The sequence below is a fragment of the Pinus tabuliformis genome, chromosome 7 (genome assembly GCF_031772625.1).
Source record: "Pinus tabuliformis cultivar Carrire ecotype Pingquan chromosome 7, CPIR1, whole genome shotgun sequence".
NCBI classification, from domain to species: Eukaryota; Viridiplantae; Streptophyta; class Pinopsida; order Pinales; family Pinaceae; genus Pinus; species Pinus tabuliformis.
This window is the reverse complement of record NC_142293.1, coordinates 546,014,853-546,029,902: the sequence shown is the minus strand read 5'-3', so window position 1 is coordinate 546,029,902 and position 15,050 is coordinate 546,014,853.

Below are 15,050 nucleotides of genomic sequence, written 5' to 3'. Positions count from 1 at the left end.
ATACAAATGTTTCAATTGATAAGGAGCCCTTCGCTTTAGAGCAACAAGCACACATCAATGAAGAATCGGTTGCGCATACCCACGAAACTGTCACAGCAGCTGATGCAACCAGCCTACCAGAAGAATATCCTCAAACAGAAAGTTTAAATCTGCCCAATCATGAGATAGCTCAAACTCTTACTACGAACCACAAGCAAGAAATCACATGGTACTTAGAGTTTGATGGCTCTGTCAACAAGTTAGGAGCAGGGGCAGGTGTCTGGATTCACAACACATACAATAACCATGCAGAAGGTCATGCCTACAGACTGAACTTTAAATGCACAAATAACATGGCAGAGTATGAGGCTCTGCTTTTAGGCCTTAAACTGCTTAAAACTCTAGGAGCTGTAAAAGTGTCTATCTTAGGTGACTCTGATCTAGTTATACAACAGATGAAAGGTAATTTTGTTACCAACAACAACAGAATGAGAGCCTATAGAACCGCTACTACAAACATACTCCAGGCATTCACGGAATTCAAGCTTGACAAGATTTCCAGAAATCACAACATTCATGCACACAGCCTAGCCACCTTTGCTAGTACATGTAAGCTTCCTTTTGACCCAAACCATCACTTCACGGCTGAAATAAAACATAGGCCTACTGTCCCAAACAACGTTAGAGATTGGCAAGTATTCGAAAATGATGCCCAAATTAACAGTTTCCTTACCCTTGAGCATGAATTTTCAAATATTAACATTGACATGGATGCTATGACAGATACTGAACACCAAACAATTGAAAATCAGCAAGATATAACAGTTGCAATAGTCAAGAAAATCACAAAACCAACTATTTTTGACAAAGAAAACATAGAACAGCTGAAACAAACATAGATAGAAGAGATAGACAAAATGGAGGCAGAGGTCATTGACTTGAAAGATAATTTTTTGCCTGCTGGCCTAACCCCATTAGAATATATGTTTGATGCTAATGATGTGCCCAGAAAGCCGAAATTGCAGCCCATAAACACTGAAATAGAAGAACACAACATCGGGACACCAGAAAATCCGAAAATGATCAAACTGTCCAAAAATTTACCACCCGATCAAAAGCCCAAGTACATTGACTTATTCAAAGAATTCCAAGATGTATTTTCTTGGAGCTATGAGGATCTGAAATCCTATGACACCTCGGTGATCCAACACACCATTCCTTTAAAACCAAACCAGAAACCCTTCAAGCAGAAACTTAGAAGAATTAACCCCATGCTTCTTCCCCTGATTGAGAAGGAAGTAAAGAGGATGTTTGAAGCAGGTATTATAGCACCCATCAGATTCTCCGAATGGGTATCCAATCTTGTCCCTACGAGAAAAAAGACAGGCGAGATTAGACTTTGTGTAGATCTCAGAAATTTAAACCAAGTCTCCCTAAAACACCATTACCCTTTTCCTAAAATGGACCACATATTGCATAGAGTAGTGGGAGCCTCTAGAATCTCTTTGCTAGATGGTTTTTCAGGTTTTAACCAAATACTTGTTCACCCAGACGATCAAGACAAAACTGCTTTTACTACACCCTGGGGAACATTCAAATATGTAAAGATGCCATTTGGACTTAAAAACGCTGGTGCAACCTTTCAACGAGCAATGGATATTGCTTTTGCAAAAGAAATACATGACTTCCTAGTTGTCTACCTTGATGACTTAACCCCATTTTCCAAATCTGATGAAGAACACCTCAAGCATCTCAGGAAAATTTTCATAACATGCAAGAAATATGGCATTTCCTTGAACCCCAAGAAGTCTCTGTTTGGCCTTGAAGAAGGCAAATTACTTGGCCACATCATATCAAAGGATGGGATCATAATTGATCCTGAAAGAATACAAGCCATCCTCCAAATCCCATTCCCCAGAAACATAAAAGAGCTACAAGCATTCCTTGGAAAAATCAACTTCTTAAGAAGGTTTATTCCAAATCTGGCTGAATTAATAAGACTGTTAAGTAACATGTTAAAGAAGGATGTCAAGGTAAAATGGTCTCTGGAAACCAAGCAAGCATTTGAGAGTATCAAAACAGCCTTAACCCAAACCCCTGTCCTAACCAACCCACAGTTTGATAAAGATTTTATCATATTTTCATTTGCATCTGATCACACCATAGCCACTGTCCTTTTACAAAAGGATGAGCAGGGAGCTGAAAAGCCAATTTATTTTTTAAGCCGAGCCTTAAGAGACATCCCATTTAAATACCCAATCATGGAAAAACAGGCCTACGCACTTGTTAAGGCCATCAAGGATTTTAGAATGTACATATTGTATTCACACGTAATTGCCTACGTCCCACATGCTGCTGTAAAAGACATACTGACCCAAGAGGGATTAGAAGGCAAAAGAGGTAAATGGATTGCAAACATCCTTGAATATGACATAGAAATAAAACCAACTAAGTTGATAAAGGGACAAGGTTTAGCTAAACTGATGTTGGAGACGAATTTTCAAGCCTTAGAGATTAACCAGCTGGACAATGAATCGGAGCTGGCAACTCCACAGATCAGTGAGATCTTTTTACAATCCCCATGGTATGCTGATATATGCTTTGTATTGTTAAACCTGTGTGCTCCCACAGGATTGTCCAGAACTAAGAAAAGATTTTTGAAAATGAAGGCTTTAAAGTTTTGTGTTGTAGATGGTGCATTATTTTGGAGAAATCATGAAGGTATATTGCTTAATTGTTTAACCATGAATGAAACTAACAATGTCATGAAAGAATTCCATGCAGGAGACTGTGGAGGACATCTATATTGGAAGTCCACTGCTGACAAAATTCTAAGGGCTGGTTTTTATTGGCCCTCTCTTTTTGCAGATGTAAAAAAGTTTTCCATATCATGTCATAAATGCCAAAAATTTTAGGGCAAGAGAAAATTGTTGCCCCTGCCCCTTAAACCCATCTCCATCGAAAAACCTTTTCAACAATGGGGTCTTGACTTCATTGGAGAAATCCATCCCTCTTCCTCGGGCCAGCACAAATGGATTCTAACAGCCACCGACTATTTCACTAAGTGGGTTGAAGCCATTCCCTGTAGACAAGCCAATGATACCATCATTATCCAATTCCTTGACTGCAATATCCTCTCCAAATTTGGCTTCCCTGAGAAAATCATCACTGACAATGCCGCTGCCTTTAAGTCCAAAAAGATGATCAATTTTTGCCATAGATTTCATATTACCTTGGGCCACTCCACAGCCTATTACCCTCAAGGCAATGGCTTGGCCGAATCATCTAACAAAAGCCTCATCAACATCATAAAGAAAGTGCTGGAAGAAAAGAAGAAGAACTGACACAAAAAACTGGTAAATGCCCTATGGGCAGACAGACATTCAAGTAAAATATCAATTGGCATGAGCCCTTATGAGCTAGTATATGGCATGGAGGCTAGATTTCCTTCATCTCTGGGCATCCCTACTATCAAGCTGTTACAAGAGATTCAGGCTGAACCAAATGACATTCAAAGAAGAATCAATCAGACCATCCATCTGCAGCAAACCAGAGAACAAGTTTATGACAGAGCTCAGATTGTGCAAGAAAAGCTCAAAAAGATGTTTGATAAGAGAGCAAAAGCTGAAGATTTCAATGTTGGTGACAAAGTTCTAAAGTGGGATTCAAGAAGAGAAGACAAGGGTAAACATGCCAAGTTTGATTTTCTATGGAAAGGTCCATTTTTAATTTCTGTTGTTAAGGGAAACAACACTTATTTTCTCAGATCTATGGAGGACAACACTATTGAAGAAGGCCCTGTGAATGGCAGAATGTTGAAACATTATCATGATCCTTGTTGTTGAAACAATGAAAATTCTGTAAATACCTTTATACAATATTATTTGTAAATATTAGCACTCAGTTTTTTATTTTTGTATAAACTGGCTGATTTTTTGAGGAATAATAGTAAATTCAGTGAGGACTCGGTCGATGCAAATTTTCTAGTCTCAAGAGTATCAAAACAGCACAAAAATTTTCAGTTCATATCAGCACCGTGCTCTGAGTAAAAGCAAGGCAAGCACAACAGTTTGACCCTTGTTCCTAAACTGTTTTAAAAGGCATGTTCCAGCAGCATTATACATAAGAGATCAAGCACGCAGAAGAAAGCAGGCGATGCTATACAATTCACAGTAACTCAGTTGAGGAGGAGGTTGTTCATAGTTCAAAGTTTCATATCTTTATACAGCCAGAACAAAGAAGAATTTCCCAGTCCACAGCAACAAACAGAAGATCAAGGCAGTCTGACCTGCTGTTCTTGACTTTTCACAAGGAAAAGTCATCCCCAAGTGGAGCCACTGTTAGCCTCCTGTTGCAACAGGGTATCATCTTTCATGATTGACATTTTTACATGCCAAATATGTCATCCTTGGCAAGCTGCAGTGTTCCATATTTCCAGAAGATACCATGAGAGTGTGCTAGTCCAAATGCCACTGCTGAGATTCCATTTTGAGGAGTTGTCCCAGTTTTGAAGAATTTTCATTTAAGGGAGGTCCAAACAGTCTAATCTTGGTCTCCCTAGGTTTCAATTTCCTGTTGTAGAATATAGAGAATGCAAATGTCCAAACAGTTTAACCTTGGCAGATTTTGTAGATAGGTAGAGAATCAAAGGTACCCACCTATTTAATCTGGGCCCTGGCAGAAATAAGTGTAGATTTAGATAGGAAAAATTCAAAAGAAAAAATTGTAATTATGGGTCTGCAAGTCTAAGTGCACCCAAATCAGAAAAGAAGAAAAAATGTTAGGAAAGTAGGATGGGTAGGTAGCTGTGGTTGCAGAAAGCTGATTCATGATCAGATTTGTGTTTCAAACTGTGTTTTATCTTTACAGATCACATTGCAGGCAGTTTTCATTCAGAAAGAGATCAAAGCTGGACATCACTAACTTCCCCTTCTTCTAATTCCCCAAGTCCCTTACTAACTCCCCAAAGAGGTCAAGATCTGCTTGATTCCTCTTAGCTTCATCATCATCCATATCAGTCACCTTGGTGAAGATCTCCTTCACTCAAGGATCTCAGTTCCTTTCAAGTTATTTTCCCCAAAATTTAGCCTAAGGTCCCCGACCTTAGCGCTTGCTGGTCACCTTCATATTAACTATTAATAGTATTATATAACTCCCTATCAGTTTTCCCATTCCCCTACTAAAGCTATGTACATATAACTCCCCTATGTAAATATCCCCTCCCTGGCAATATAGCCATATTTTTTCTAAGTCTGGGGAAAAATAGTCCATCTGGGGCTGTTTTTAGCCCATCCGAGTCATAACAGGGATTAATCTGACATCTGGCCAGATTAATAACCTCCCCCATAGCTCAAAAACCCATATTTTTCCCCTTACCCTATGTCCCGAGCGCAAAAAGCATACTCCGCCTATTTATAACCCCCATAACCCATATAAACCATAGTTTAAAACCCCCGCGTGTATTATTAAAAAAGGAATATTCTTTGAATATTCCCCCGCCATATCTCCCCGCCGTATTACATTCGCCGCCAGCCATCCGTTTCTCTGCCCCGCAGATCAACGGCTGGCAGGCCGTCCCATCCCCGAGCTGCCCGAGCTTTAGCGTCCGGGAGATGGGCGGTATTGTCGCCGTACTCCCGCCACACGTTAGCTCCTAGGTTGTGGCGGAGGCCCCCCTCACAAAATCGCTCTCCCCCAAAGGTGGTGCGCCACAATACCGCTTACCACCTCCTGCCCGGTGACGTCACCGCATACGTCACCCCCTGTATAGTCACCGCATACGTCACCCCCTGCACAGTCACTGCATAGGTCACCCCCCTCTGGCCAGTCACATGTCCAGTCATCTGCCTGCATGGCCGCCTGCCACGTGTCATGCCATGTCACCATCCGTACATGATGACATCATGTTGACGTCATCCCACCACGTCATCATGCTGACATCATCGCTAATGTCACCCGCCGTAGAGAAAAGTTCACGCACTTTTATGCAGAGAAAAGTTTATTCCATGTAGAGAAAGGTTCATGCGCTTTTATGCAGAGAAACGTTTATTCCATGTAGAGAAAAGTTGATGCACTTTTATGCAGAGAAAAGTTTATTCCATGTAGAGAAACGTTCACGCACTTTTATGCAGAGAAAAGTTTATTTCATGTAGAGAAAAGTTCACGCACTTTTATGCAGAGAAGAGTTTATTTCATGTAGAGAAATGTTCACGCACTTTTATGCAGAGAAAAGTTTATTTCATGTAGAGAAAAGTTTACGCACTTTCATGCAAGAGAAAAGTTCACACACTTTCATGGTTGGTTCATGGTATTAGTCTGACAGTTTTTGATCCTATGGTTTTGGCCCGTGGTATTGCATCCAAAAGTGTTGATCTCACGCACTTTCATGGTTGGTTCATGGTATTAGTCCGACAGTTTTTTCCTATGGTTTTGGTCCGTGGTATTGCATCCAAAATTGTTGATCTCATGCACTTTCATGGTTGGTTCATGGTATTAGTCCAACAGTTTTTTGATCCTATGGTTTTGGACCATGGTATTGAGAAAGGACTAAGGCTATAAAAGAGGAAGGAGATCATTTGGCAAAGCATCATCTAAATTATTGAATATATGATAAAGTGCTAGATCTGGAATACTGTGATTGGGTTATGGTGTAGATCTGGATCTGAGCTAAAGAGGGATCTCACCGGTTGATGGAGAACAAGATCTAAGTATAGATCGGGATCAAATGGTTTGAAATGAACTATCTCTATATATTTGATTATGCTTATTCTAGATCTGTATATTGAAAAATGATCTGAACTGGGTATAACTTAAGTTTGAAATCGCTGCAAGTCATGTTTGAATATTTATAGATCTGTACGTGGGTTGGCTTTGGTGTAAGCACGTATATATGCAGGTTTAGTTCATTGTAGTAGCGTATACAATTTGAGCTATGATATTTGAAGTCACAGGTGGTTCTGGTTGTTGATGGATTCTGATGAAAGTTTAAAGGTGTCAGTATTCTGCATATCCTGTTTGGTTGATTGTGTTTAGCTTTAGTATTGATGGATGAGAACTAATATTGGATCAGGATCATAATGACTCATATTCGTGTGATCTGATGGACTAGATCTAGGTGCTAACACATATATTATCCTTGTATATGTATTGATCTGGTGTTTGGGTGATTCAGAAGATTGATTGATTATGTGCTTCAATGATATTAATGGGTCTAGTATGAAAATTGGATGAAACGTGGCCTTTCAGATTATGTGTTTTGCTTCAGGAGTATCCAGTCTGAAAATGTATGAAACGAGGTACCTGGAGGAGAGAAGATTGTAGGCCGGCGCCTAAGTACTAGTATCTTAGCTAGTACAAGAGCTAAGGGGGTGGTAGCTCCCTTCCAGTAGCAGTTGAAAACTTTGGAGCATTGTAACAGGTAGCAGCCTGCGTACTAGTAAATGGATCGGCTAGTACAAGAACTATGGGGGTTGTAGCTCCCTTCCAGGAGAGACTGGAGAACGAGAGAGGGTTGTAGCTCTCTGCAGGTAGAAGCCTGCGTACTGGTATAAGACTGCACCAGTACAGAAATATTGTAAAAGGATTTTCTTATTAAGAAGAAGATTGAGATGACTTGCAGCAGGTGGTTTTCTCCCACATTGGGTTTCCACCTTATATCATGGTGTTCATGTGTGTGGCTTATGTGTGATGATTTGTTCTATTTTACTGCACCTGTTTACTGTTAATATGGTTGATAATGTTCTAATGCACTCATTAAGGATCAACTAACTGAATCATAAGAAGTTGTGGAAGTCGCATATATGAATCTGAATATGGAAATGAAAAAGTTTTATTGATGTGATAATACTGATTCACCCCCCCCCCCTCTCAGTATTATTTCCAACAATTGGTATCATCGCAGGTCCTTTGGTAGAAGCTTGATCGCTTGAAGGAGATCCGTGGAACTATGGGAAAGAAGCTTAAGAAGAAAGCACATAAGAAGAAGAAGACATCTCAGAAGAACTATGACAGTGGGAGAATCGATTGGGGATTAGGTATAAGAAGCTCTTCAGATTCAGAATCAGATTCAGAATCATTTCAGAATGAAGATGAACTATCAGGTATGAATTTGCTATCCTCTGATGTTCCAGCTATCTATCCATTTGGAAAATATGAAAGTGATAGTGAAGCAACTGAATTTGCTTTTATGGGTGAGCAAGAAAAGTATCAAATAGAGGAAGTATTTAGAAGGCTTACAGACAAAATTAAAGATCAACAAGATCTATTGAAAAAAAGGGAATGTGCTTTCAAAGAAGAAGTTACCAAACTAAAAGCTCAATCAGAGGAAGGAAACAAGGTAAGAAAGTTACTCAAGGACAAGGAAAATCAATGTCAAAAGTTGCAGGGTGAAGTGACATCATTAAGAGATGAAGTCAATGAAAGAAGCACAACCATCAAGAAACTCAGAGATAGATCCAGTTACTATGAAAGTCTTGAAGCCACGATCCGCTCGCTAAAGGAAGATCTTGAAGAATCAAAGAAGCAGAATAAAGATCTACTCCAAGCTATTGAAAAATAGGTAAAGGAAGATATCGGCTTAAAATCTCAACTGGAATGTGCCTTCAGAACTCGTCAAATGCAGCAGGATCTGAATGAAGAACAAGAAAAGGAGATTCTCAAACTAAGGCATCAGTTGGAAGAAGGAAGGAAAGTTGAAGAAGATATGAAGAAGCAATGTCTAGAAAAGGAGGAACAACTTCAAGTTGAGGTAAATATCTTGAAAGGTAAATTAGAAGAAAAGGGTAAACTATTACGATTTCAAGATAGTACTAAAGCCTTGGATGATATTCTTAGTAGTCAAAGGTCTCCTGCTATCAAGACTGGTCTTGGTTTTCATGAATCTGTTGAAGGTGAATCTAGTTGACAAGGTGAGGCAAGGAACTCTAAAGAGAAATCTAAAATGATCAACAAGGAGATGAAAGGTCAACCCCATCAACAATCAAGGAAAGAGACTCCTCAAAGAAAATATCTTACTCCTAACTATGGTCGGCCATTTACGCAGATGAATAATATTGAATGTTATGAATGTCATAATCTTGGACATGTTGCAGCTAGACGCAGAAGAAGGATGGTTCAAGATCATCACACCGAAAGATCATCACATTCCAGGTACTTCAATGGATATTGTTTTTCATGCAATTTGTTTGGTCACAAAGCTGCTGATTGCTACAGGAGGAATATGAAACATGTAAGATGTTATGCATGTAACAAGCTTGGACATATAGCTAAGGAATGCAGGAACAAAGTATGGGCACGATACCAAAAGGAGAAAACATCATCATCACACTTGAAGATGTGGAAGAAGAAAGAAGTACAGTCAGAAAGAGGCGGCACAACACAACATACAGACATAACAGAATTAGAGGGAGCTGGAAATGTAAAACTTCAGTTTCCTAAATCTCATACACAAGTTTCTTAAAGAGAAGTCACGTATATACGCGAGTTGGTTATGGCATAGTCGCGTATATGATTGTTTGAGGAAAGGCAGTAGGGACACGTTCAGGAAAAGGACCAGTCATGGTTCGGTTTATTATTTGCGCTGTTTGATAATGGTTACAATTTGCTGATGATGTGTGGAAATGACTTGATGGTTAGAAGTGCTTTGTTTCTAACTTGATAATGATGATGTATTGATACTTCTTGCTGATATGAATGATCAGATCTAACAGTAAACAAGATGGCACATGTTTAGGGGGAGCATATGCTTTTAATGCATTGTTGGCATTATGGTTAATAGTCCTTGGTGATGATGCTTATATGGATAAATGATTCATCTTGCTATGATATGGTTATGAGTTGTTCAGATGATTCTTGGGGTTACATAGTTGATATTTAGATCAGATTTGTGGTTGATCCTCTAGTGGTGCTTACATGGTGATCTTCATAAGGATAAGGAGAAGTACTTAGCTTGAATTCACATCTTCTTTACTTGATGATGAGTCACTCATATGCTGTTCTCGTCATATGCATAAAGATCATATATTACAGTTATGATGCAGGATTCCTATTGTTCTTGGCACATATATGGATGAGGATTGTTGGCTGGATACATGGATGATTATTCAAAGTTGCATTGTTGGAGACTTGATGATGATGAGTTCTTACCTTTATGATGATAGGTTGTTTCGTACATATGTTGATTGATATTCCCAATTGATGATACTTGGTCCATGCAGATCTGGATGGCTATGGTGTTTCTCACATATGATAGAATGATTCTGTATATGCATAATTCTGTTCAAAAGGATGAGTTGATACAAACATACCTTGATGATTCATGCACTAATACAAGTTGCTGGTGACAGATGCTATGGAGCAGATCATTCAGTGTTGTTGCTGATGTTTATCATGATCTTATTTAGGTGTTTGTACTCTGTTATAAATGTCATGTATATCATTCGATGTAAAGGTCATATCAAGACTCATGATGTAATAGTGTGTCTCTATCTATTGTAGTCATTTGATGAAATATTTCAGTCATATCAAGGTCATGTAACAGCCTATGTTGGTTTCCCCACTATGCCTGGGATGAATGATGTAATGTACTTGGTTGTCATTTTCTGGTATATCCCCACTTGGTTGGGAGATGGATGTATGTATGAGTATTTGGTGCTAAGAAGGTCATGTATGATGTATAGATTCATGTTCTTGTAGAACACCTTTTTGCAGACCTTGCTTACATATAGGGGGAGCATGAACAACACAATTCAGCAAGAGCAGAACTTTCAACATGTAGCATGAACAGATTGGTACACCTTGGCATATATAAAGGGGGAGCTCATTCAGAGATTTCAACAAGTACTCAGGGGGAGTATGAACATCGGAATGCCTTTCTAGGAAAGAGAATATCTTGATTCGCCCTTTGCCCTTGATGTCAAAGGGGGAGAGTGATTTGGTATTGTTGCCATCAAGTCCAAAGGGGGAGATTGTTGGCATTATGATGCATGTGTTGTACTTGATGGCAAACAACTCATAGAAGATCAACTCACTTATATATATCTAGATGAATCTACGGAAGAGATATCAGATGACAAGTCCAAAGGGGGAGATTGTTGGCATTATGAGACAAGTGTTGTCCTTGATGGCTAATCACACAAATGATAAATTATAGTGCAGCAAATTTATTTGATAAATTATAGTGCAACAAAGTTTCCTTCATGTAGAGAAAAGTTCACGCATTTTTATGCAGAGAAAAGTTTATTCCATGTAGAGAAAAGTTCACGCACTTTTATGAAAAGAAAAGTTTATTCCATGTAGAGAAAAGTTCACGCACTTTTATGCAGAGAAAATTTTATTCCATGTAGAGAAAAGTTCACGCACTTTTATTCAAAGAAAAGTTTATTCCATGTAGAGAAACGTTCACGCACTTTTATGCAAAGAAAAGTTTATTCCATGTACAGAAAAGTTCACGCACTTTTATGCAGAGAAAAGTTTATTTCATGTAGAGAAAAGTTCACGCACTTTTATGCAGAGAAGAGTTTATTTCATGTAGAGAAATGTTCACACACTTTTATGCAGAGAAAAGTTTACGCACTTTCATGCAAGAGAAAAGTTCACACACTTTCATGGTTGGTTCATGGTATTAGTCCGACAGTTTTTGATCCTATGGTTTTGGCCCGTGGTATTGCATCCAAAAGTGTTGATCTCACGCACCTTCATGGTTGGTTCATGGTATTAGTCCGACAGTTTTTTCCTATGGTTTTGGTCCGTGGTATTGCATCCAAAAGTGTTGATCTCGTGCACTTTCATGGTTGGTTCATGGTATTAGTCCAACAGTTTTTTGATCCTATGGTTTTGGACCGTGGTATTGAGAAAGGACTAAGGCTATAAAAGAGGAAGGAGATCATTTGGCAAAGCATCATCTGAATTAATGAATATCAGATAAAGTGCTAGATCTGGAATATTGTGATTGGGTTATGGTGCAGATCTGTATCTGAGCTAAAGAGGGATCTCCCCGATTGATGGAGAACAAGATCTAAGGATAGATCGGGATCAAATGGTTTGAAATGAACTATCTCTATATATTTGATTATGCTTATTCTAGATCTGTATATTGAAAAATGATCTGAACTGGGTATAACTTAAGTTTGAAATCGCTGCAAGTCATGTTTGAATATTTATAGATCTGTACGTGGGTTGGCTTTGGTGTAAGCACGTATATATGTAGGTTTAGTTCATTGTAGTAGCGTATACAATTTGAGCTATGATATTTGAAGTCACAGGTGGTTCTGGTTGTTGATGGGTTCTGATGACAGTTTAAAGGTGTCAGTATTCTGCATATCCTGTTTGGTTGATTGTGTTTAGCTTTAGTATTGATGGATGAGAACTAATATTGGATCAGGATCATAATGACTCATATTCGTGTGATCTAATGGACTAGATCTGGGTGCTAACACATATATTATCCTTGTATATGTATTGATCTGGTGTTTGGGTGATTCAGAAGATTGATTGATTATGTGCTTCAATGATATTAATGGGTCCAGTATGAAAATTGGATGAAACGTGGCCTTTCAGATTATGTGTTGTGCTTCAGGAGTATCCAGTCTGAAAATGTATGAAACGTGGTACCTGGAGGAGAGAAGATTGTAGGCAGCGCCTACGTACTAGTATCTTAGCTAGTACAAGAGCTAAGGGGGTGGTAGCTCCCTTCCAGTAGCAGTTGAAAACTTTGGAGCATTGTAGTAGGTAGCAGCCTGCGTACTAGTAAATGGATCGGCTAGTACAAGAACTATGGGGGTTGTAGCTCCCTTCCAGGAGAGACTGGAGAACGAGAGAGGGTTGTAACTCTCTGCAGGTAGAAGCCTGCGTACTGGTATAAGACTGCACCTGTACAGAAATATTGTAAAAGGATTTTCTTATCAAGAAGAAGATTGAGATGACTTACAGCAGGTGGTTTTCTCCCACATTGGGTTTCCACCTTATATCATGGTGTTCATGTGTGTGGCTTATGTGTGATGATCTCTTCTATTTTACTGCACCTGTTTACTGTTAATATGGTTGATAATGTTCTAATGCACTCATTAAGGATCAACTAACTAAATCATAAGAAGTTGTGGAAGTTGCATATATGAATCTGAATATGGAAATGAAAAAGTTTTATTGATGTGATAATACTGATTCACCCCCCCTTCTCAGTATTATTTCCAACATTTACTTCTAACACAAACACAACCATGTTGACAACAACAACATTACAAGGCAAGGAAATCTAGTGCATCCTACATTTCTTTCTAACACACACAAGCACATTACAGGATGAAACAAATCTCATGTGCTAGATTTCCTTCTAGCACAAACACAAGAACATAACAGCATTGTAGGGTTAAAGAAATATAACACACACTAAATTTAGTTCTAGCACAAAATGAAGTATATTGTCAATAACAACATTGCAATAAAGAAATCTAGCATGTGCAAATTTCCTTCTAACGCAATCACATGTAAAATTCCAATAACATTGCAAGGTCAAATAATTCTATCATGTTTCCTTCTAGCACAAACAACCAAATTTCAAACCACAACATTGCATTTTGAAAGAAATATAGTGTGTGCTAAATTTCCTTCTAGCTCAAACACAAGCACATAAAAACAATGTAAGGTGAAAAAAATCTAACATGTGTTATATTTACTTTTAGCAAAAATACAAGCATATTGCCAACAACAACATTATCAAGCAAAGGAAATCTAACACATGCTAGATTTCATTCTATAATAAACTCAAGTGTATTCCTAATAACAACATTGTAAGATGAAACAAATCTAACAAGTGTTAGATTTCCTTTAGCACAAATAATAACATAACAACATTATAGCTTCAAACATATCTAATGCTTGTTAGACTTACTTCTAACATAAACACGAGCATGGTTCCAACAACACTGCAGGGAAAAACAAATCTAGAATGTGCTATATTTTCTTCTAGCACAACCAAAAGCACATAAAAAAATTGTAGGATTAAATAAATTCAACACATGTTAGATTTACTTTTAGTACAACCATCATTATATTGCCAACAACAACATTCGAAGGTAAAATAAATTTAACACACAATATATTTTCTTATATCGCAAATATAATCATCTTAGCAATAAAAACATTGCAAGGTACAATAAATCTAACGTGTGCTAGATTTCCTTCTAGCACAAATACAAGAGCATAACAACATTGCATGCTAAAAGAATTCTAGCACATGATGAATGACAAATATTATTTTTTCCTCCAAAAACTTATTGAGTTTCATTTTCATTTGTTATTATATTGTTGAATACCTATCTAAGAATGTTTGCTGAATAGGATCATATAATTATTGAATTATATCACATCCTGAATGATTTTAGTGTCATGGATCTTTGAATCAGTGTAATTCTAGGAGAAAAAAATATGTATATTCCTTGAGGAAATGAAAAAATGTAGCCCTCTCAATAGGCATGTATCTAATACCTAGATTAATATTTTGTGGGTATTATTTGTTACAGATATTCATTACCTGATATTGCATTGCGTAGGTATTGGATTTATAGTTTGTTTCCCCCTTGAACTTATCTTCCGAGTCATGATACTTCTCCATTCGAACCACATATTTAAGAAATAAGTTCTCACTCTTTAGTTTTGCATCTAGAGACAATGTATTAATTTGATCACAATGTCAATTTTCATCAATGGTGATCCCCTAAAAGTATCTCCCTATGTGAGGAATTCTAAAATAGGGGCATCATCATCAAAAAATATCTAGATTGTAATATTGTTTCGTGTAGAAGGCCTAAAAAATTGTTCATTAGAAAACATGTCTATAGAAAATTTTCATAGTGGTATAGATATAGGAGTTGTGTTTGAAAGTAAATTTGCATTTGCATTTTGACTTCAATGTACATAATTAATATTGAATGCATCAAAATTAGAAACAATAATCCACCTCATCTATATAATTCTTAAGGTGATTAAAATACAGTGAATTGAATTTCCTAAATGTTTGATAACTATTTGTAAATCCCTATCAGTTGGAGCTATTTAACTTCCAAATCTATCACTTT